Here is a 21,820-nt window from a genome sequence, read left to right as displayed (position 1 = left end):
TGCTCCCTCGTCCTTCCAAGGTGAAGATGCAAACTTGGAACTTTACTGAGGTGACCACATGTGACCAATCCTGGGAACACGGGGGCAGCAGGCAGCCTTTGGACAGCAAGGTTGGATGCACCAGGCAAATGAAAGGGCTCATCATCGGGTATAAGCACGGTGTCTTTGCTGCTCCTCCCAGAGGATGGGAGTCAGAGCGGCAGGTGGCCGGCCCATGGTCACCCGGCTTGCAAGTTGCAAAACCAGGATTCGAACTGGAACCTCCAGCCTCCAAGGCCTCAGCCTTTTCCTCTCCACCTGCCTGAGGCCTCTGGCAGCAGAGGGAATAAAAGCAGGAGAGGCGGAAAAGGAGGAGGGGAAGGATCCTGGGAGCTACCTCCTCCACGGAGGGGCTTTCACTTCAGCCCTTTGGACCACAGCCACCGAAGAATAAAATGAAGTGACAATCTGCGAGCGCAGTCTCTCTTTCTCCAATTCAACGACGTCTGCCCACAGCAAATATCATCATTTCAGGCCGTGGGAGGACTGCGGCTTTCGGGAACCTTTCACATCAATGTAAATCTCTCACCCTTTCCTCTGCCCTGGCGAAGACATTCCTTTAAATTACATTACACACACCCCGCCGCCCACCCGCGTCCCGGGCATGTGTGTTTTACTTGACGGTGGCCACCAAACACGCCCTGATCTGACTTGAGGCCCCTGCGGCCATTCAGAATAGATGCGTTCCTTTCGTAGCCCGTTATGGGTCAGCTCCCCAGGCTGGGGAATAATAATAGTGAAAACAATAATAGCCGACCCTGACTGCATGCCGACCGCCCAGCACTCCGCTAATCTCTTTACATCTAATCTTTCATCTAATGCCTGTAATCACCAGATGAGTTTGATATTATTATTCCCACTTAATGGTATGGAAATGGAGACTCCGAAAATTCAATAATAGGGCTGGGACTCTACCACGAGTGTCCCCAGCGCCCATGTCCATTCACTTACTGTGCTGCCCCCTTTCCTCCAGGGACTGGGGGGGGGGGTCTCCAAGCCTTTGCTGAGGGTCATCTGCCTGCAAGCCCCGCCCCTTCAGTCATGAAAACCAGCTCTGCACCCAAACCCAGCTGCAGGCCCGGGTGCTCAGTACAGAGGCCCACGTCCTAAGGTTGGCCTCGCTAGGCCTAGGGCAGCGGTTCTCAACTGGGGCGATTTTGCTCCCCAGGAGACATTTGGCAATGTCTGGAGACTTTTGATTGCCATGGCTGCTGGGGCAGGGAGCAGGGGGTGGGGAGCCGGGGGGGGGTGGACAGCTGCTATGGGCATCTAGTGAGTAGAGACCAGGGCTGTTAAATCCTGCAGAGCACAAGGCAGCCCCTAAAGCCAGGACTGTTAATTCCAAAACATCAGTAGCGTTGCAGTTGGGAAGCCCTGGCCGAGGGGAGGGAATGGGGCAGAGTGTGTCATTAGGGGAACGGGACAACCAAATATTCTGCAGATGGCATTGGTGGTTCAGTGGTAGAATTCTCGCCTGCCAAATATTCTGCAGACGTATGGTTATGAAAAATGCTTTCCTAGTGCTTACTGTGTTCAAGGGACTGTTCTCAGTACTTTCCATACCTTCACTCATCCACCCCTTTGACTCCCAAAACAACTCCAGGTGGAAAGGACACCCCCATTTTACAGAGGGAGAAACTGAGGGCTGAGAGGTGAAGCAATTTGCCCCACCCACACAGCTCAGGGCTGGGTTAGAGCCCGGGCGGCCTGGCCCCCGGCTGCTGCTCTCAGCTTCCTCCCTACGCCGCTGCCGAGAGCCCAGACTTTGGAGCCACCCACACCCTGTTCCAAGTCCTGGCTGTGACACTTCTTATCTGCACGACTTTGACAAATTTCCCAACCATTCTGAGACTTGGTTTCCTCAATCAGGGATTCGGTATTGGTTTCCCAGGACTGCCGCACAGTCACCACAAACGTGGTGGCTTAAACCGACAGAAATGTATTCTCTCCCAGTGCTGGAGGCCGTAAGTTCAAAATCAAGGTGTCCTCGAGGTCACACTCTGTCTGGAGGCTCTAGAGGCCTTGGTTCCTGGCCTCTTCCAGCTCCTGGTGGCCCAGGTGTTCCTCGGCTGACGGCTGTGCAACTCCAACCTCCGCCTTCATCTTCACAGAGACTTCTCTGTGAATCTTACAAGGACACTTGTCATTGAACTTAGAGATAATATAGGATGATCTCATGTTGAGATGCTTAATTTAACTGCCTCTGCAAAGACTGTTTTTTTTTTCCCATTCACATGCTCTAGGGGTCAGGATGTGGACATATCTTTCTGGGGGCCACCATTCAACCCACCACAGATACGAATGTGCACATCTCTGAATGGGATTATAACTGTAAAAGCCAAGCACTGTAGATCCTTAGTAAATCTTAGATGACTGTGGGAGACATAGGTCCCAGCATGTGGCAGGGCCTCAGTGATTATCTGCAGACGAAACTGCACGAATGGCGTAGCTATGCCCCGTCCTAGGAGAGTGATGGATGCCTCGCGGTTTTGTTCAGCACTTTGGATTGTGATCGTTTGGTTCTGTTTATGGTTCCTGGCTTCAGGCTGAGCATCTGAGCTTAGGAGCCGGTGTGGTTTCTTCCTCTTTGCCCCATCCCCGCCTCCTCCTTCCTGCCTACCCGCCACGTGAGTTTTTCTGGAACCCCAAGCAGGCACACACAGACCCCTCAGAGCCCAAAGGCACCAGGCTTGCCTTTGGGGAGGCAGGTCTGTGGGCCTGTCTTTCGATACTATCCTTGAAAGAGGTGGTCATCGAGGCCGTTTGCCCAACAATCCAATTCTCCCTGCTTGTGGCCACGTGGGAGGGCTGCACTTCTTAGTTCCTTTTGGTTGGGTTTTGCTGCATGACTGGTTGCACCCAAAGGGTTTGAATAGACATGACATGCTTCACTTTGGGGTCGGAGTGTTTAAATGCTGGTGCAAGCCCTTCCAGAGCTGTCTTTCATATATGCAACGCTCTGGAAAGTGGCTGGCCCATGAGTTTGAGCCTCAGGGGAGGAGGGTGTGGAGCAAGAGGGCAAGATGAGCCCGAATGGACACAGTGCGTGAGTGAGGTGCACACCCTGGGGCTCCTCAGCCATGGAGGCCCCCAGGTTGCATGGCCTCACCTCTCCAGACTGCGACTTGGAGGAAGGTGCCCAGGAGTCAGCTCAGGGGAAATGCTGACCACGTAGGGACTCAGAATGAGATGTGACTCTCAAAGAAAACCCCATGCTCTGCACCCCTCTCGGGCCTTGGTGACGCATGAAGGATTCCCAGCCCATGGGCCCAACGAAAACCTCTCCTTTGGGTCAGGGTTAGTCACAGGGGACCCCAGGGAAGGCATTGCAAAACCTGCACTAAGCATCAATTCCAAGCCCAAGGTATTGCGGACCTGATTTTGACTATTCAGGTTTCAAAAATACCCTGGACTCAATCATGGAACAGAAAACATGGGTGGAGACATGGAAGAGCCAAATAAAAGCCTGTCATTTAGTTGGTAGCATTGTACCAACATCAATGTCTCGGTTTTGGTAAATAGACCCAGATTACATAAGGTGTTATTAATGTTAGAAAAGCTGGGTGACGGAAGCTCTCTGTTCTATCTGTACAACTGTTCTAGAAATCCCAAATGATATCAAAATACAAAGTTTGAAAAACCATCTCTCACCACTTAATTGATACGGAGTTTCCTTTTGAGGTGGTGCAAATGTTTTAGCAGCAGAGAGAGGTGCTGCTTGCACGACACTGTGACATGTACTAAATGCCAGTGAATCGCACACTTTGAAACGGTTGAGTTTACATTGTGGGAATGTGTCTTTGCTTTAAAAACAATCATAAGGAGAAACACAAGAACAAAACCAAAAATTTCTCATGGCCACAACAGAACAGCACTTAATACCACAGGTGCCTGGGGGCTGCGGGAGCTTCAGACTTGACGGCAGCTCCAAAGCCCTCTTCTTCATCCCCTGCCTGGCTCTGCTTCCCAGACACCACACCCGTCCTCCTCCCCACACCATTTCCATCCTTGGTGCAGGAGCTTTGCAAACCACCTCCTCCTGCTCCTCTCCCTCCCAGCCCCGCCCACGTCTATCAGTTCTTCCCACAGAGTGAGGAAAATAGTAGTAAAGTCTTCCCCCACCACGTCCCAGGCACTGTGCTAAGCTCTTTGTTTGTATCAGTAGATCCTTGTGAATAGCCTGCAAGTTAAGCGCTGTTATTACCCCTATTTTATAGCTATAAACAGCGGGCAGGAGAGGTTAAGCCCCTTCAGGTCACCCAGGTGATGAGTGGTAGGGCTGGGGTTTGAACCCTACCCCAGTGGTGTTACACACTGCAGGGAAATGCCATAGAGATCACCCATGGAGGTACACATCCTCCTCCTGAAATGTTTCAGAGGTTCGGTTAGGGTCAAGCAGTGACGGTTTCTCATTCACTATTTCACTCATTCATCGAGCATTTCTGGAATGCTTACTGTGTTCCAGGCACTGAGGTTCCAGCAGGAACATGACCTTGTCCCTGACCTCGTGGAGCTACAGTCAAGTGGCAGAGAGTGGCAATGAGTAAACAAACTCGAGAGCATGTAATGTAAGCTGTATCCTGTGCAAGGAAGGAAGAAATCCGGCACTACAGTGGAGAACGACAGAGGGGACCTCATTTAGCTTAGGAGACCCGGCTGAGGAAGGGCAATGAGTTAGCCCTGGGTGGTGGGTGGGCAGGGGGTAGTATCAAGAAAGAGAACAGCCTCTGAGAAGGCCCCGGGATGGGCATGGGCTTGGCTCTTTTGAGAACCTGGATGAGTGATATGGCTGGACCTGGAAAGTTCCGGAAAAAGATAGTGTTGACAGGGCAGGCAGGAGCCAGACCTTGCCTGGGAGGCTGAGGCGAGCCGTCAGGACATTCTCCATCTCTGCAGCAGGTTATGGCCTGAGAGGGGTTTGGGAAGGTGAGGCTAAAGGAACTTGGAAGATGCTCAAAGACACCCGAGGGTGCCCAAGTTCATCCCCCAGGGGACGCCGGCTCCCCTGCACCACCACTGGGTGGGGAGGCTCAGCACAGGGCCCAGAAGAGAGGCCCGTTACCACGGAGGCTTCAGGGGAGGAAAAGGGAGAGGAAAGGAGGGGTGGGAGGCCCAGAGGCCATCTTGGCATCTCCCCACTGCTGGGACTGGTGGTGCCATGGTGGAGACGAGCTCCAGGAGGACGATCAGGTTCGGGAGAAGAAATTTGACTCTGGGGTGCTGGCGAGACACCTGGTTCTGCAGCCGCTGGGAGTGTGAGATTGGAGTTAGAGCAAGTCGGGTCGGCGAGCGAGGAGAGGAGTCAGCAGCCTAGAATGACGGCCATGCCCATGGGAATGAAGAACGGTGACAGAGTTTAGAGACAGGGAGAAAGCCACGAGGGTAGAAATTTGGAGAGTTTCTAGGTGCAGGTGCCTGGGGGAGAGGAGGAGCTGGTGAGGGAGGGAGAGGCAGCCCATGAGGACAGGTGGGGAGAGAGGACCAGTCCTTGGTGACCTGGAATCTGAAGGCAGCAGAGGCAACTGATGCTCTCAAACACTGCCAAGGCGTGGGGAGGGACACGGGCAGAGAAGAGGCAACTGGACTTGCCAATTGGATATTGGGAGGCAGATGGAGGAAGTGATGTTACTGCAGTGGTTGGGGGGGACTGAGATTTCAAGGAATAAGGGAGTGAATGGGATGCGAGGAAGAGGAGGCAGAGAAGGTGGAGCACTGTGCAAGATGAGAGGGAGGCTGGCGAGAAAGGGCTTCTTTGGGCAGGGGCAGACCCGAGCGTGCCAGTCGGCACTAGGGGGAGGACAGGAGCAGGTGTGAGATGTGTGCGTAGGGTGCACACTGAGGGGTCAGGGTAGCGAGTGAACTTCTATCCAAGAGTCAAGGGCTTTGGGGCAAGGAGGGCACCTGCCAGAAACGTCACCAGGCTCTGGCTGGGAGCTGGACACATGAGTCAGGGGAGCGAGAGGCTTGCTCAGCCAGTGGGCTGGCAGGTGTGAGGACTGTCCCCAGCAAGGCTCTGTCACCGAGGTGTGGTTCAGGGGAAGCAGAAAGTGGAGGTTCTGGAATGTGTGGGGATGAGATTGTTACAGTCGTTGCTGGGGGAGCCTGGCTTTGGGCATCTCCCCTCCCTGGCGAACAGCAGCCCATGCAGATCCGGACCCTCAACCCCAGAAAGACCAAGGACTTGAAGCCCAGAGTGAAAAGAAATGGGAAGGGTTAGGAAAACCCTAATTTAGGGTTTGCTAAACTAGGCCCTGTGCTAAATATTTCCTGTAAGTCATCTCATGTTATCCTCCTAATACGTTTTCAAGGGAGACGAGAAAAAGGAGCATTAGTGAGATCAAATGGCTGAGCTGGGATTCACACGCAAGGAAGTCAGAACTCACAGCTCGCACACATTCCCTGTGCGTGCTGCCTCCATGATCGGGGAGTGTTTCAGCAGTGCCTGGTCACCTGTGAGTCCGGGTAGGACATGACATGCAGCTGACATGAAGGTGAGTTCTCTGAGGCTGGACAGGGCCAGCTTCCTACTCAGATGACCAGAAGGATAAATTAGTTCATCTCACTTTTACTGTTCTGCCTCTGGCTCCCAAAGACCAGTCAGCTTGGGGGAAACTGAGGCAGCATGGCTCTTGGTCCTTAAATCACAATGCAAACTTCTCGGAACATGCCCGAGTGTGCCATGCTGGCCAGACGGTGGTCGCTGTCTCTCCTGGCTCGAGCACCTGATGGGCCCAGGAAGCAGAAGGTGAAGCCAACTTCAGGGCGAGTCAGCAGGGGAGTCAGTCCTCTTCCAATGGATGGACGGCATTAAACAATGAGAGCCTCATCTTCTAATCACATTACCTCACCCCAGGGGGTGTTTCCCGGCCCATTATCACATGGCGTGGTTGGCTGGATCTCCATTTGTCACAGCAAACATCAGGCATATGGTAATGGTTCCGTAAAACATGCCCTGTTGGGTCTTAATGTCTATTTAATGACACCTGCTATGAAGGCTCCCATAACGGAACTCGTAATGGGAGTTGAGGGGATATTAGATTTTGGAGAAGGAGAGTTCCCTGAATGACAGGCTGCCTCTCCCCGGGAGGCCAGTGCTGGGCTAGGTTGGGTGGAGGTGGCTGGTACGAAACCACAGCGTTTAACTGCAGGAGCCACGCTCAGGGATGAGCTGGCCAGAGATCATCTTTGTCCTGGTGGGGATGGGGGAGGCTGAGGCCCTGAAGAAGGGGGACAAAAATGGTTCCAGCAGGGAAACATGGAGCACTAAGCTTGATCTGCATTTCTTCTACTGCCCATTCTACATTCAAATCCCAGCCACTTCCTTCCCTATTCAGGGTATGGGAAGAAAAAGTGATGCTTGGTGGGAGCAGGAAATACCAAGCTGGAGGAAGTTATTTCTCACCTTCTTAGGAGCTGGAAATCTTCCAGCCCCCTTCCCTGCCCTCCCTCCATTGTGCCTTCTGTATCTCTTGGCCTCAAGGGTCATGCTCAGGTGGGGAGAGGCAGAGTGGGTCCTGGGGAAAAGAAGGTTTTGGAAAGGAGAGAGAGATTTCACTTTGCTTGCATGTGAAAATCCTACCCTGGGAATGGCGGCAGTTCTCAGAACACTCAGGTCCCACTCATTCGCCATACACCGGGTTAGAGGCTGAGCTGCTTGCTCCGGCAGACGGTATTTTCCAAAGGGAACTGCGACAATAGCTTCCACCCCACATGCTCTTCTGTGACGTGACCCCATCAAGAGGGGGCGTCTAATCCCCACTCCTTGGCTCTGTGTTGGCCTTTGCCTCATTTGCCACCAATAGGATGTGGCTGGCTATGACACTGTATGACTACTGAAGCTGGGTCAGAAAAGGCCATGCAACGTCCCCCTGGTTCTCTCGGGACACTTGCTCTGGGGACAGCGGCTGCCTTAGGCAGTCTAACCAGAAAGGCGGCACATACACGCTCCGGTTGCCACACCTGAGCTCCCAGCTGCCAGCCAGCATTTGCTGCCAGCCGTGGGCAGCAGCCATCTGGGACTTTCCAGCCCAGTTGAGCCTTCAGATGACCACAGTCCCCACTGCTATGTGACTGCAAACCGCGTGGTAGACTGCTCGGCTGGGCCCTTCCTGGATTCTTGACCCACACGATTGTAAGCAAAATAAACTAATTGTTTTTTTAAGCCTCTAGGTTTGGGGGTAATTTATTACACAATAGTAAATGGAAAACTTCAGTCATGAATCAAAGTCAGCCCTTGCCCCTGAAGGATTTCTTAATACAATTTAATCAGAAATTGGAGCCTCTTTTACCACTGCTCAGTCTATACCACGGTGGGTGCTATAACATGGGAGCATGTGTAGGAGTTGGCCAGACAGCCAGGGAGGAAGGGTATTCAGCGAGGAAGGCTTGGCGTATGGAGAGGCAGGGAGAGATCACGGGAGGCCAAGCCAGCACTGTTTTGATTCCGGGACAGGGAGCTCTGTGCTGCCCTCCAAGGTATGCAGCGGTATGCAAGAGGGTACCCAGAGTCACTGGTTAAAGATGCAGTATCTTCCTAGAACATGAATTAAGCCCATTAGGAAGTAATTCAACATTAGGAAGAAATTTAATATTTTCATATTAAAACTGGCAAGAATATATTATAAAAGAAAGACACAAAATTACATGATTTTTGAGAATTGAATTAGAAAAATTCAAATAAATTTTATGCCTTTTCAGGCCTTGCTGCAGCCTCCTCCGAGGTGCAGGTTTGCTGCTTAGGGACCCTTTGATGGGTCTGTGTAGGTGGGGGTCACTCCCAGGAGGCTTTCCTCTGGGAGTGTGATGTGACCAGGCCTGTCTGAGGAAGATTTCCCTGGAAACAAGAATGGGATGTGGTCAGGGCAAGACTGAAGGTAGGAGGCCTGTTCAGAGCTTGTTGGAACATCCAAGGTAGAGGTTCCACGGAGTGGGAGGACCGTGGGGAAGAGAAGAGGGGACAGTTTGAAAAGACCTTTCAAAGCTGGAATTGACAGTACCCCCACCTGACCTTCCAGGTCTCTGCTTCCATGTCTCCAAGAAGTTTCCATCTGCTATGGATTAGAACCCCTCCTAAAAGGTCTGACTGTTCCCTGTGTTTCCCTCATTGTACCACCGACCACACTGCATGGTCACCACATCAACATCACTGATGGCATTTATTGAATGCTTTCTGTGCACCAGGCACCTGACTTGTTTTCAGTTAGGAACAGGTTCACATAGGTAGTACAGAACCCCCCCTCCTAACCCCCGTACCTCCTGCAAAGAGTGGCTTAAGCAAGAACTATTCCCCCTGCGACAAGGAGTCTGGCAGTTAGAGGAATGGAGCTCATGCAGGTGCCCAAGGATGTCATTTGGAAGTCAAGTTCCTTCCAGCTTCCTGCCCCACCATCCCAAGCATGTGGCTTCACCCTCACGGTCTCAAGTTGGCTGTCTCTTCCATGCTTGTGTTTCTGGCAGGAATACAGAAGTGTCTCTCATGAAGCTTTGTCCTTTTACTCAGGAAGGGATGTCCTCACCAAAAGTGCCATCCACTTCTTACTGGCCAGAACGGAGACATATGGCCGCCCATCCCTGGGAAGGTGAATATTTTTCAGGGTGCATTCCCACTCCAGAGAAATCCACGGCTACTGAGTAGGCAACTAGTTGTGCCTGACATAACATGTATTAACTTATTTAATTCTCCCAATAATCCTATGCTGTAGTTATTATTAATGCAATTTTATGGATTAGGGACTTGAGGGACAGGAATGTTAAGTACTTTTTTTTTTAAGATTTCATAGTGAGTAGATAGAGGAGCTAGAGATGGCATGTTTATCTGTATCTCCTAGGAGACCATAAGCAGCCTGAGGGCAGGACCCTGTATGCGTACTTATTGTTTTACGTATATCCCTCTATCCCCATCACTTGGGATAGTAGGGCGAATTGGTTGGATGATTGATTGGATGGTTTATTGACAGCCTAATAAAAATCTGTACCCATCCCATCACTGGATTCCCTATTCTACATCTCATGACAATGGAAAGAGGATCAGAAAGAGCCTCCACCCTGGCACGCCATTCCTCTTGGCTGAAGACAGCTTGGACTAAGTTCTGCCAACTGCCAGCCCAGCCACGCTTGGCTGAGCACACCAGGACTTAACAAGGTCTGAATTGTTTCAAGGAGTGTTTTTAACAAGTCATAAATGTATTTCACCAAATCCCTTTGCTGTTTATAATTGATGTAGCTGATGAAAAGCAATCATGATCCCGTGAATCATTTCTGCCTGTTTACAAGTGCATTTCATTCCCCGTCTTCCAGAAGGATGCACAAAGCACACTTTAAAAGAAAATGTATTTGATATTGACATATGGTAAGACCGTCTTGCACTCCACTTTCACATATCACTGGCTCACGTGATATGTGAAATAGGAAAAGGCAAGCCTGTAATTACTATAGATTTTATTTTTCAAAATACCCACAGATAATTACTTTTTAAGTATAAACAAGGGCATTTACAAGAAGGATTATTTTGCCTTTACTTGATTTGCTTTAGGATGAGAAATATGGCAGGCACCTTGGGATGTAACTATTTGCGCACACTTCTTTTGCTCTCACTTAAAAAGATGGGACATGTCTCCAATTTACAACCACCCTTTCTTTCCCCAGTGCCTTTGCTAAGGCTTAGCACAAGTAGTCATTTGTTGAACGTATGAACAAATGAATGAATCAAGGAATAAGCTTTCCGGAAGCAATACAAAAAAATCTTGAGGGGGAAGTCTTCCTTGTTTATAATGATGATTGAGGTTGTCTAACAGTCTATGTGGCAGCTGGACTTAAAGGAATGAGAATAGACTTGAACTAGTGAGGTTGTATCAGTCAGCATCAGTACTGATGCTGCATAACAAACCAACTCCAATCTCAGTGGCTTAAAAAAATAGGTATTTATTCTCATAACTGTGGGTCTGCAGGTTGATTACAGTATGGCTGGTCTAGGCTGGACTCAGCTGGGTGGCTCTGCCCCAAGCTACAGGATAGATTCAGGCCTATTTCACATTTCTTCCGGGGTCCAATCTGAAGTGGCAGCACCTACCTGGCACATAATCTTCACATGGTGGATCCCTGGAGCACAGAAAGAGCAAACCCAATTGCACAAGAACATTTCCAGCCTCCGATTACATCACATTCACTAACATCTCATTGGCCCAAACAAGTCATATGGTCAATCCCAAAGTAAAGAAGGGTGGTATGTATACTCTGTAGACTGTGAGGCCGTGGAAAAGGCATGCCCATAAAAGTTCTATTACAAAGCAGTGAAGAGTTGGAACCAAAAATTCAGTCTTCAAAGGAAGCCATGGGATACAGAGGAGGGAACCAATAAGTGAGATGACAAATTGAATAAACAGAAGCTGGGAGTGGAGAGAGAGGAGAAAGAATCTGTGCTACATCTTGGCAACTGAGTTGGGGATTTAGTCCCAGGAAAGGGCAGAAACCACCAGAGGAGACTCATCCGAAGGCATCACAAAGATCCTCCAGTGCAAAAGTGTCATGGTAGCCCATAAGTTACCCTGTAAAAAAGCAGAAAGACATAATTTCCTGGGAGTTGTCAGGTCTGTCGATGAGAGTAGAGAACATAAAGCTGAGCCAGCGGAGGTGCGGATGGTGGGCGTGGACTAGGTCCCTGCACCAGCTGTGGGACTCCAGCCATCACAGGCCAGCTCACACCCCACCCTCCTGCCCCCGACCTCTGCTCCCCGCTCTCACTGGTCAACAGTGACTTTCTCCAGGCTAAAACCAACAGATGCTCACCAGACCTTCTCTTGTTTTATTTAGCAATTGCCTATAGCCTGTGACATTGTCAACCTCTTCCTTCCTGAAGTTCCCCATTCTCTTGGATTCCGTTGTGCGATTCCCATCTGTATTCCCCTCCTATTTGCCTGAGCATTTCTCTCAGTCTTTTCCAGGCTCATTCAAATTTTCAAGGAGGAAAATTGTTGGCGAATGAACTAGAGAAAAGAAGTATTTGGCAGTGAGTGGTCCAAAAATCTTTTGCCTTGGAAGTGACGAGAGCCTCCTGCTAACGATGCCTGCTGTGACATGGAATATGGATGACGAGCTCATCTGGGACCAGCTGCTACATTTGAACAGTGACCCTCTGCCTCCCGACAATAAATACGGATACAAGTTCAAGCTTTTATTGGCCACATCATCATTTCTACCTCTCTTCTGAGTGGCTGGGGGTAGGCTCTGTGCCGAAATCATCTGGGTCCACTACACAACCCCAGCACAGGGGCCAGCAAGTAGCGGCTGTGCTATATTAATTGCATTCAGTTACTATTTATTGCACATGCAGAGGGGAGGAGGGCATAGCCTTGCGCTAAAAAAATTTAAAATGTTTTCCCCACTTCATAACAACCTTCAACCTATCTTTCCACTCCATCTGTCACCATCCTTGCCCTGCCTGCATTCCACTAAAATTGCTCCCATGTTAGCCTGAACAAACCTACCTCTGTGTCTTAGCTCCTCAAAATGGCCATTCACCTCCCCCCCACCCCGCATACCTTCATCATTCAAACTTCAGCTCAAAGGCCACTCTTCCATGGAGCCTTCCCTGATTCCCCAGAAAGGAGCACCTATTTTGCCTCTGAACTCCTTTAGCTCTATCTTCTGGAGCGTTTATTACTCACCACCTTGTATCACCCTTATTTCTGCTTGCTGCTTCTATACTTCCTGACCACTGCCAATTCCTTGCAGCAGGGAGTTTGTTTCAAGTTTTTACTTACCCCAGTAGTTAGTCAATGATTTGAATAGAGCAAATCCTCAATAAATCAATGAACAGTTGAATAACAAACAAATTGGGGTGAAGGTAGCAATACGGGGAAAAAATCTTATATGCTTTTATAAACTCCTATCCCAAGTTTGTAGTTTTAGAAAAGAGAAAAGTGAAATCAGTTTTTATTGAATCCATCCCCTCTTTGCAGAATTATTTTGTGGTCTCTTTGATTGGGCCAATTACATTTATGAAGATGAATTACGACAGCCGAGAACCCACTTTCATGGATTACTGTGTGCTAACTATGTAATTAGCGGCCAGCGACTAAGAGGGGTGTTTATTTCCGTAAGAGAAAAACACATTATGATCCATAAAAAACAATGAGCAATGATCATTTCATTTTTATTGGTCATTTAAAAACATTCACTGATAATTCTCCCCATGCTTAATAGGCATATGTTTGCTTCCTTCAAAATATACTCATAAACTTGTCGAAAAAAGCACTCTTACGTAATCGTTCAGCCTCACTTCCATTATGAAATCTAAATGAAAGACTTTCAAAGACAGAAAGTGCGGAGTTCATCAAGGGCATTTAAACAGGTGGTAGCAGTTGTCCTGAATCAGCAAATCTTTTCTGGGAACCTGGCATGGGCCAGACTGGGTACAAACTACTGCATTGTTCTCAAGCCAAGGGACTTTCACACCTGAGAGAGTTTATTCTCTGATTTGCATTTGAATTAGAAAAGGGTGAGTCCTTGTAACCAGTATCCCATCCTTTCCGTGGATAATCAAGAGGATGCTAGACGTCCTTTCAAGGGACCTGGACCCCAAGGCCAGGTCAAAGGTAAGCACACAGCAGGTGACAATAGATTTTAACTACACAAATGACTGAATGAATGGATGAGTGAATGAATGGTTAGTTGGATGGATGGATTCAGTTGCATTGGCTGGGATTTCTCACATCCTATCCCTTGAGGTTCTGGCAGAGAGTGCAGGCCCCAATGCCACTGGCTCTCAGCTCTCTGGAAAGAGGAGCAGATTCCTGGGCACCTGGGGAGGTAGTTACTGCCTCCATAGCCATCTCTCAAGTTCAGAAAGGAAAACTCTTTCATGTGTTTCCAAAACCACTTTAGGAAATTATTTCAGTCTTCCTAACTAGAAATTAAATTCTCTATCTGAAATGTGTTTTCTTTTTCTCCTTGCTCCTTTTGGCTGTGTAACTATGTTTGCTGGCTCCTGACTGACTCCTGGCCCCAAAGTCCACTTTCCTATTGTGTACAAGGCCAGAAACCATCAAGGATGAACATAGAGATTAAGAAGCTAATGACGGCCCCTCGGAGGGAAGAGCCTAGCTCACAAGGCCTTCAGGACATGCTGGTTTCTTTCCAGAAACAAGATCCATCAATTTATTTGTGCTTTGAAGAGCTTGGAAGCCTGCCTGACAAACTCTCAGTCTGGTGTATGTGTTTATATTTGAGACCAAAAGTGTGTGCATGTGTGTGTGCACACGTGTAGGTATGTGTATGCATGTGTAATTGCATGTATGTTTGAATGTGTATGTTTGTGTGTATATGGGAAAGTGTGTTCACACACATACATATGTGTGTGTTTATGTGTGAGACCAAATGGGTGTGTATGTGCATCATGTCTGCATGTATGTGCACATGTGTACACATATGCATGCATGCATGTGTGTGAATGTGTGTGTGAGAAAGTGTGCTTATACATGTGTGTTCACATGTATGTGTGTGTTCACATGTGCATGTGTTCTCACTGTGTGGCTGCGTGTTCCCATGTCTCCAGAATTCTCCCCATGTGGGGCAAGTGGGGAGAAGGGAGAGCGGGGCTTGCTCCTTCTTCTGAGCAGGTGGGCTGAGCCCCTTGTGCTTGCCCATGTGTTTGCCCTGGCTGAGCCCTGGGTGATGTGGCCTCTCCCTGAGCTAAGCACCCAAGGCTTCTCTGGGACAGAGACACGGTTACATCTCCCACATTCACATTCCTGCACCAGCGACCGTAGTTCTGCCAGCACCTGTGGTTCCCGCAGCTGCAGCCTGGCATCCGCACTGACCTGCTCTTCCTCTTGTTTCCTACATCCCACCTGGCTTTCATCTGCTCCCCAAGCGTTTCCAGCCTGTGCTGCCCTCTGACACTGAGGAGCAGCCTTACCGCCGGTATTTGTCGCAGGCGGATCATGCTGGGGGGTGTGATGAGCCGAGTCGCCCAGCCCTGTTGGCCTGGGTGCAACTCTCAGGTCCTGCCCTCCTGGGGATAGTCAGAGCACCACCCTGGACCCAAATGGATGGGATACTCTTCTCCACATCCCTTGGGAATATGTTTGGAATGACACCCACTGATGTGGCTTTTATAATAGATGTGTCTTTGGGATTTTCCCCAACAGGTGGAGAGAAACCACTAGCTGATAGACGAGGACACTCACTCTCATTGCTTGGGTTCTAGGAAGTGCCTTGTTTAGTCATTGGAGTGGATGATTCTATATTTGTGTCACTTTCTCCCTTATTATTCATTTATTCATTAATGCGTTTGCTTATTAATTCAACAAACATTTAATGAGCACTCGATGAAGCCAGTGGGTCAGAGTGGTTAGCTCGGGAATTGGACACTGTGGGTTCAAATCCCAGCTCTGCCATTTCTGTGTGTCCTCTCTGAACTCCATTTCCTTACCTGTTAAATAGGAGTCAATATAGCACGTGCCTCATGAGATTATTCTGAGCATTAAACAAAATCATGTTTTAAATCCTCTATCAATGTAGCTATTATTACTGTTGTTGGTGTTGTCATTGTTACTATTACTTTGAGCCGAGGAATGAGTGGGGCGCTGTAGAAACAGAGGTGAATGACACAGCCCCTGCCCTATAGGAGGTCACAGTCCAGTTGCAAAGGCAGAATGAAAAAACATCAGTGATAATTAGAAACAGAATAATGGAAATGGAGCAGTGGGGATTCCAGGGGAGAGACCCATTCGTTCAGCCTGGGAGAACAGAGAAGGGTTCCTGGAGGAGGTAGTTTCATTCAAGTTGGACCTTGAAGGATATTTAAGACTTGAATAGTCAGAGAGGAGGAAGAGAGACATTCTCAGCAGATGTAAGAGCTACCATCTAGAGTGGCTGGAACATCAATGGAAGGTTATATCCATGAAAAGGATAGTGGGTGGGCTGCAGAGAGCCTTGAATGCCAAGCCAAGTGGAGCCTTTGGGTTTTACTCTCTTGGCCATGGGGAGTGGTTCCAACATCTTAAGCAAGAGAACAATTGGATCTGATCATTACCAAGGGTAAAACTTGCCATTATAAAAGTAAATGCATTTGCCCATCAAAATATTGGCAGGAATAAGTGGCCAGATTTTTAATTTTTTGCCTGTGTGTGTTTGCTTCCTGCCACAGGCAAAGGGGCCAAGAAAAATGATGTCATAGGGGCTGTGGGATGCTTCATGTCCAGAGCAGGCAGCCAACTTGCGCTTAGCAGGGACCACGAGACAGGGGACATGCAGAGGGCATATAACACCACACCAAGCTTCCTCCCGTCTCTACGGAGCCTCTCGCAGGCTCCTGGAGGTCTGGGGAAATTATAGATGGGAAACTGAGGCACAGTGGGACTAACAACAAAGCAGGCTGGAGCCAGATGGATCTGAGTCAGAATCCTCTTTCTACCACTTAACTAGCCGTGTGACCTGGGGAACAAATTGCCTGACTTTTCTGAGGTCCCATGTTGTCCTCTGTAAAATGGGAATAATAATGGTGATTATTTCACAGGGCCACAGAGAAGACTCAGTAAAACAATATATAGGAAGTTTCTGGTAGGATGCTGGGCATGCACTAGGTGCCCGCCAAATGGCAGCTGTCAGGAGAGCTCCAGAAACTTTGAAAAGGCCCAGCAGGTAGGCCTTCCTGATCTCTCATCTCTCCTTCCTTCCCCAGTCCTTCCTGCAGGTTGTACACCGACCAGACTGCCATCCACTCCAGGACTAGCTAGAGAAGAGCAGGGATGAGAAATGCAGGTGCTTGCCTCAGAGAGTTTATAGTCAGAGAAACCCAAAGCATATCATGTATTTTTTACCACTTCTCCTAAGAGGGTAAGATATGCATCATACATCTTTTTTTTCCTAGGACCTTTGGAATTTTTAGCTATAAATGGTAAAACACATCAATGAATTTCCCCATGAATATTTATTGAAATGGCGCTTTTAATACAAAGCCATTTGAAAAGTGAACCTCCAAGGAAAATGCATTTTGTGCAGCCATTGATCTTAAAATATTTACTATGAATATGCTCATCCTAGAAATATTACACACTGCTTTTTATTATTTGTTCTGGATGAAATCACAGGGATTTGGCTTAGATGGTTTTTACAAGCTAAACAGCATTGGCAAGATGATCTTTTGGACCACGTTCAACTTTCTTTCTTTCCAGCCTTGATCTGATGGTTGCTGGCAACTTTTTCAAAGATGTCTCTGGGATTCACAAACAGCTAGCGAATGGGGACTAAGCACACACCTGCCAACAGGTGATCTCTGCAAACAGATAGTTAGAGAACCATGGATACCTGAGCCAGAAAGATGTTAGAGGTCATCTTGTCCGATTGCCCGCCCTTATATGTGACAGTGCTCTTAGAGACACTTTCAAACTGGATGCCATTCTCAACCCTCCCATTAGATTGGTGAAAGTTGAAAAGAATAATAACTCCCCAAATCTGCAAAGATGCAGGAAAATAAACATTTTGTACTTTGTTGGTGGGAATGTGAATTGCTACAGACGTTTTGGAGAGCCGGCCACTAATATCGGTTAAAATTAAAACCACATGTAACCTTTGAGTCAGCAGTTTCACTTTTGGGAGTCTGTCCTACAGAACTGAAAGCGCCAGTGTATAAATGTCCGTGTAGAGTAACGCTCGTTGCAGCACAGTGTGTAAGTGATGCTTGCTGCAGCGTCTGCAAACTGGATATCCACCGAAAGGGAAGTGTGTGAATAAATTGCCCCCTGATTCTGTAGACTAGTGGCCTCTAAGCAGTGTTGATTGCTCCTTTAATGATAACAAGTGCCTCCAAAATATGGATATTTATTTGCATGTATGAATATCTTAAGTGCAGGATAAACAAACAGAAAATAAAAACTTTAAAGACATGAGATCAAAATAAATAGAGGTAAAAATCTGAATATTTTTTCCTTGTGCTAGTAGAGGGTAACCACCCTGTTTTAGAGATCCCTACCAGAGAACATTAGGTTACATTCTAAAGAAATGAATGTAATGCAGCAGTTAGTGGAAAATTAAATTAAAAAACACAGAAAAATCTTTGTTATATTTTTGCAAAAACAAATGATGGCTCCCTAAGTTTTATATCTATATCCATAGACATGTAGATGTATACATAGCTATATACATACACGTGCTTTTATGTATGTATATGAGAAGAGAGAATGGTGTGGATAGATAATACCAGGTTGTCACTACTATATCGCAGGCTGAACAGGAAAGTGGGAAAAGGAGAGAAATTGGGGAAAAATAAGATACTAAAAAGAATATAGAAAAATGGGAAATTATTCATGATATAATGTTAAATAAAAAATCAAAGTCTATGTCTTAACGTTAGTTCATACAGGTAAAAATTAAATTATCAGGAAAAGAAACTAGAAAACAACAGACAAATGCAAGGATGGATTTGATTAGGTGCACAATTTTTATCTCGGGTTCTGGTTGTCATTTTAATATTAACAGATACCATCTCAGCCTCTCTCTGGGTTATTTACTTCCTGGTTCTCCTTTGCACAGCGCAATGATGCCATTCTTTGCTCTCTCTGCAGAGACTATGCGCGTGCTCAAATGCACGCTCTGTGGGCCCCACAGTCACGTGTCTCCATTTCACACACCCAGTAGACGGGCTGGGGTCTCTCAGGCCCACGTTCAAGTGACCAAAAGTGAGAATCCGATTGCCCAACTCTTGTCGGGGGGGGGCCCCCAATGGTCCCGTGAGCTCTGGCCAGGAGACAAGGTCATGAGGTCAAACCCAGATGCCAGCTCCATGGCCAAGTTTGAGTGATAGTTCTCAGGGGAGGTGACAGAGTCTTCCAAAGATGCATGGCCAGTCATAGGTAGAGCCCGGGGCCCCGGATCCCAGATCTAGAGAGCTTTCCACACTTTCGAGCTGCCTCATTCTCCACATCCCAAAACTGGGGACCCTAAGAAAGACTTGCTCAGTGATTTATGGGATTAGGACAAGCAAGAGCCATCAAACTGGGGCATTTCTGTGGGAAAATGGCAGAGTGACTCGCAGAGCAGAATGCAGCTTTTTAAAGGAGTGAGAATAGGTGAGGGTGTGACTGGCTTATTTTCATCTGTTCTTCTGCAACTGAAGGTCTGCATAAAGCAGTTTGCTTATGGTGTCCACCGGCCGGCGCAGCTCTGAGACTGGAGGGTTTGCTGGCTTCTTGCATGTAAAACAGCCTCTTCCTGGACCCGTGCCTTGGTCTGCCCCTGAGCAGATGAACAAGGCTCAACTCACTGAGAGAGAAGGAAAGAGAGAGAGAGGTGGGGGGAGAGAGGGAGAGAGCCCTGCTGTTACCTGGGAGCTCAGGTTGGGATAAGCCCTGCTCCGTGCCCAGCAGGAAAGGAGACTGCGTTGGGTCCAGGCTACTTCCTTGATCAGAGCTCAATGGTGCCAGAGATGGCCCCACTGCCCTTGGTTACTAGGCCATTTGAGGGGAAAATTGAATTATAATCCTAACATCCTTTGTACATCTAGAAATTTGTCATAGTAATTAAATGCTAATAAGGCAAGGGAGATTAAATGGATAGTTTCCTTAAAGATTACACTCCACCACCCAAGGTCAGGTAGAAATTATAAGTAATGTAGTGGTGTAGTCAGATCACTCCGGCTGAGTAAGTGTCATGACGAAAGCAAGGAGTCATTTCGTTTTCTATATTTGAACATCTCATTAGAGTCTGTGTCATGCAAAGACATATTGGGTGGCAGAAAGGTGACATTTAAGGTCTCTCATGGAAAGCCAAGCCCTTAATTATCTAATGGAGGTTAATGTGGCTGTGGAACAGGGAAAGCCTGAGCAGAACAGGGAATGATGGATCATGCTAAGAGCAGGTTTTATGGGTAGGATCATGGAGTAGGCCTTCCCACTAGGATGTCTGGCCAGAGCTTTTCTTCCTTGCTGGTTCCCCGCCAGGCTGAATGTGAGGACTAGGAGAGTTCTGCTTGATATGCAGAAGTGGTGGCTGTGGTTTTAAGGAAAGAGACTGCAGAAAGTGATCTCTCAGCCCCAACGATGTTGTAGGCAGGAGCCCAGCCAGCCTGTGGCCCTGGAGAAGTTTTGCTGAGGATGCCGAAGGTGGTGAGGTTGCTTGTGTGCAGAAGCGAGGCCAAGTGCAGGCAGCAGCAGGGAAGCCCTCAATGGGAGTGTGACAGGCAGCTATGGAAACGGCTCCTGAGGTTCCCTGTCCCCTGTAGTCCCCTCCCCTGGATGTGATATGGACCTAGCAACTTGCTTCTAACAAATGCAATATGGTAAAGGTGATAGGATGTCACTTCCAAGATTAGGTTACAAAAGATTGTGACTTCTGTCTCGCTCACACTCTGCCTAGCTCTTCTCACTTGCTCACACTGATGAAGCAGCTGCCGTGTCATGAGCTGTGCTATGGAGAGGCCCAAGCGGCAAGGAACTGAGGGTGGGCTCCGACCAACAGCCAGCGAGAGAGTGAGATGCTCAATCCGACAGCCCTTGAGGAGTTGAATCCTGCGATTATGCTACACAGTGAGCTTGGAAGTGAGCCCTCCTGGAATTGAGCCTTCAGGGGAGACTGCAGCCCAGACCAGCTTCTTGCCTGCAGCCTCATGCGACTCACTGAGCCAGAGAGGACTCAGCCCAGCTGTGCCTTGATTCTGGACCCACAGAAACTCTGGGTTAATAAACGAAGTTGTGACCAAGTTTCGGAGTCATTTGTTACATGGCAGCAGATAACTAATACAGTGAGCTTCAGACTTTAAGATGCTACCAGGTGGGAGGCCCCGGGTTGACCAGCGGAAGACCCTCCTTGCTGTGTCTCTGCGTCCCCACCCTTGCCCCAGCCCGTGCAGAGAACGTTCTACCTGCACCTAACCTGGGAGGGGGGTCTTTGGATTATACCTTGGGGCCTACAATAGAAGGGAGATTCATATTAAAAAACATTTGCTATAGGTTTAGCGATTAGCTGTAGTTAATGAGCTGCAGAACTGGAGGAGGCAGAGAAGCTGCCGTTCCCCACCTCCCCAGAAGCAAACAAGAACAAACGAGACTCTAAACAGAAGCAAAGGTGTGGGTTGCACCATTAGACTATCTTTCTGAGTGTCTGTGAATGGGAATTTTGGCAGATATCCTGCCACTTTGTTTCCCATTCTCCAAGAGTTGGTAACACACGGTTGACCAAGAGCTGGTGAGGCAGCTCAGAATGACCCCCCAGCAGAATTTGGTGGCTGCCATATTTCTTCATCTTTCATACCCACAGCACTGAACGACGATAGCTCAGCTCAGTTCCTGAGTTTCTCTACAAACAGCTGGCAGAAAAATTCAGCCAAGTATCTTTAGCAACATTTCTCCAGTGTGTAAATAGGAAAAGCAAGGTATTATTTTCCAGGGAGATATTATTTTCTTGGAAAACTCTAAAAGCCAGGTGGTTTAGAATTTTCATTCATCCCTCCTTCCATTCCACTAGCATTTCCTGCGCCTCCTGCACACCGGTCCTGGGCTAGGGGCTGAGCTTACAGAGATAAATATAAAATGCGACACTGGCCCTGCCTTCACTGGCTTAGACATATATTGAAGGAAATATACAAATATAGATTAACAAGTGAATAAAAATGTTGGAGAATTGTCTATTGAATCAAAAACAAAAAAAATAAAGAATGGAAGCAATACATAAAATTATCTGTGTGGCATTTTATTTTCCCCAGGGTAATATCCATTTTTAGGGGGAGACCTGACAAAGATTAGGAAGCCAATCTCTGTGAAGTGAGAGTTTGCTGTGATAGCATTGG

Source organism: Lemur catta, chromosome 15 (assembly GCF_020740605.2).
Source record: "Lemur catta isolate mLemCat1 chromosome 15, mLemCat1.pri, whole genome shotgun sequence".
NCBI lineage: Eukaryota > Metazoa > Chordata > Mammalia > Primates > Lemuridae > Lemur > Lemur catta.
Note: the sequence above shows the minus strand (reverse complement) of the source record.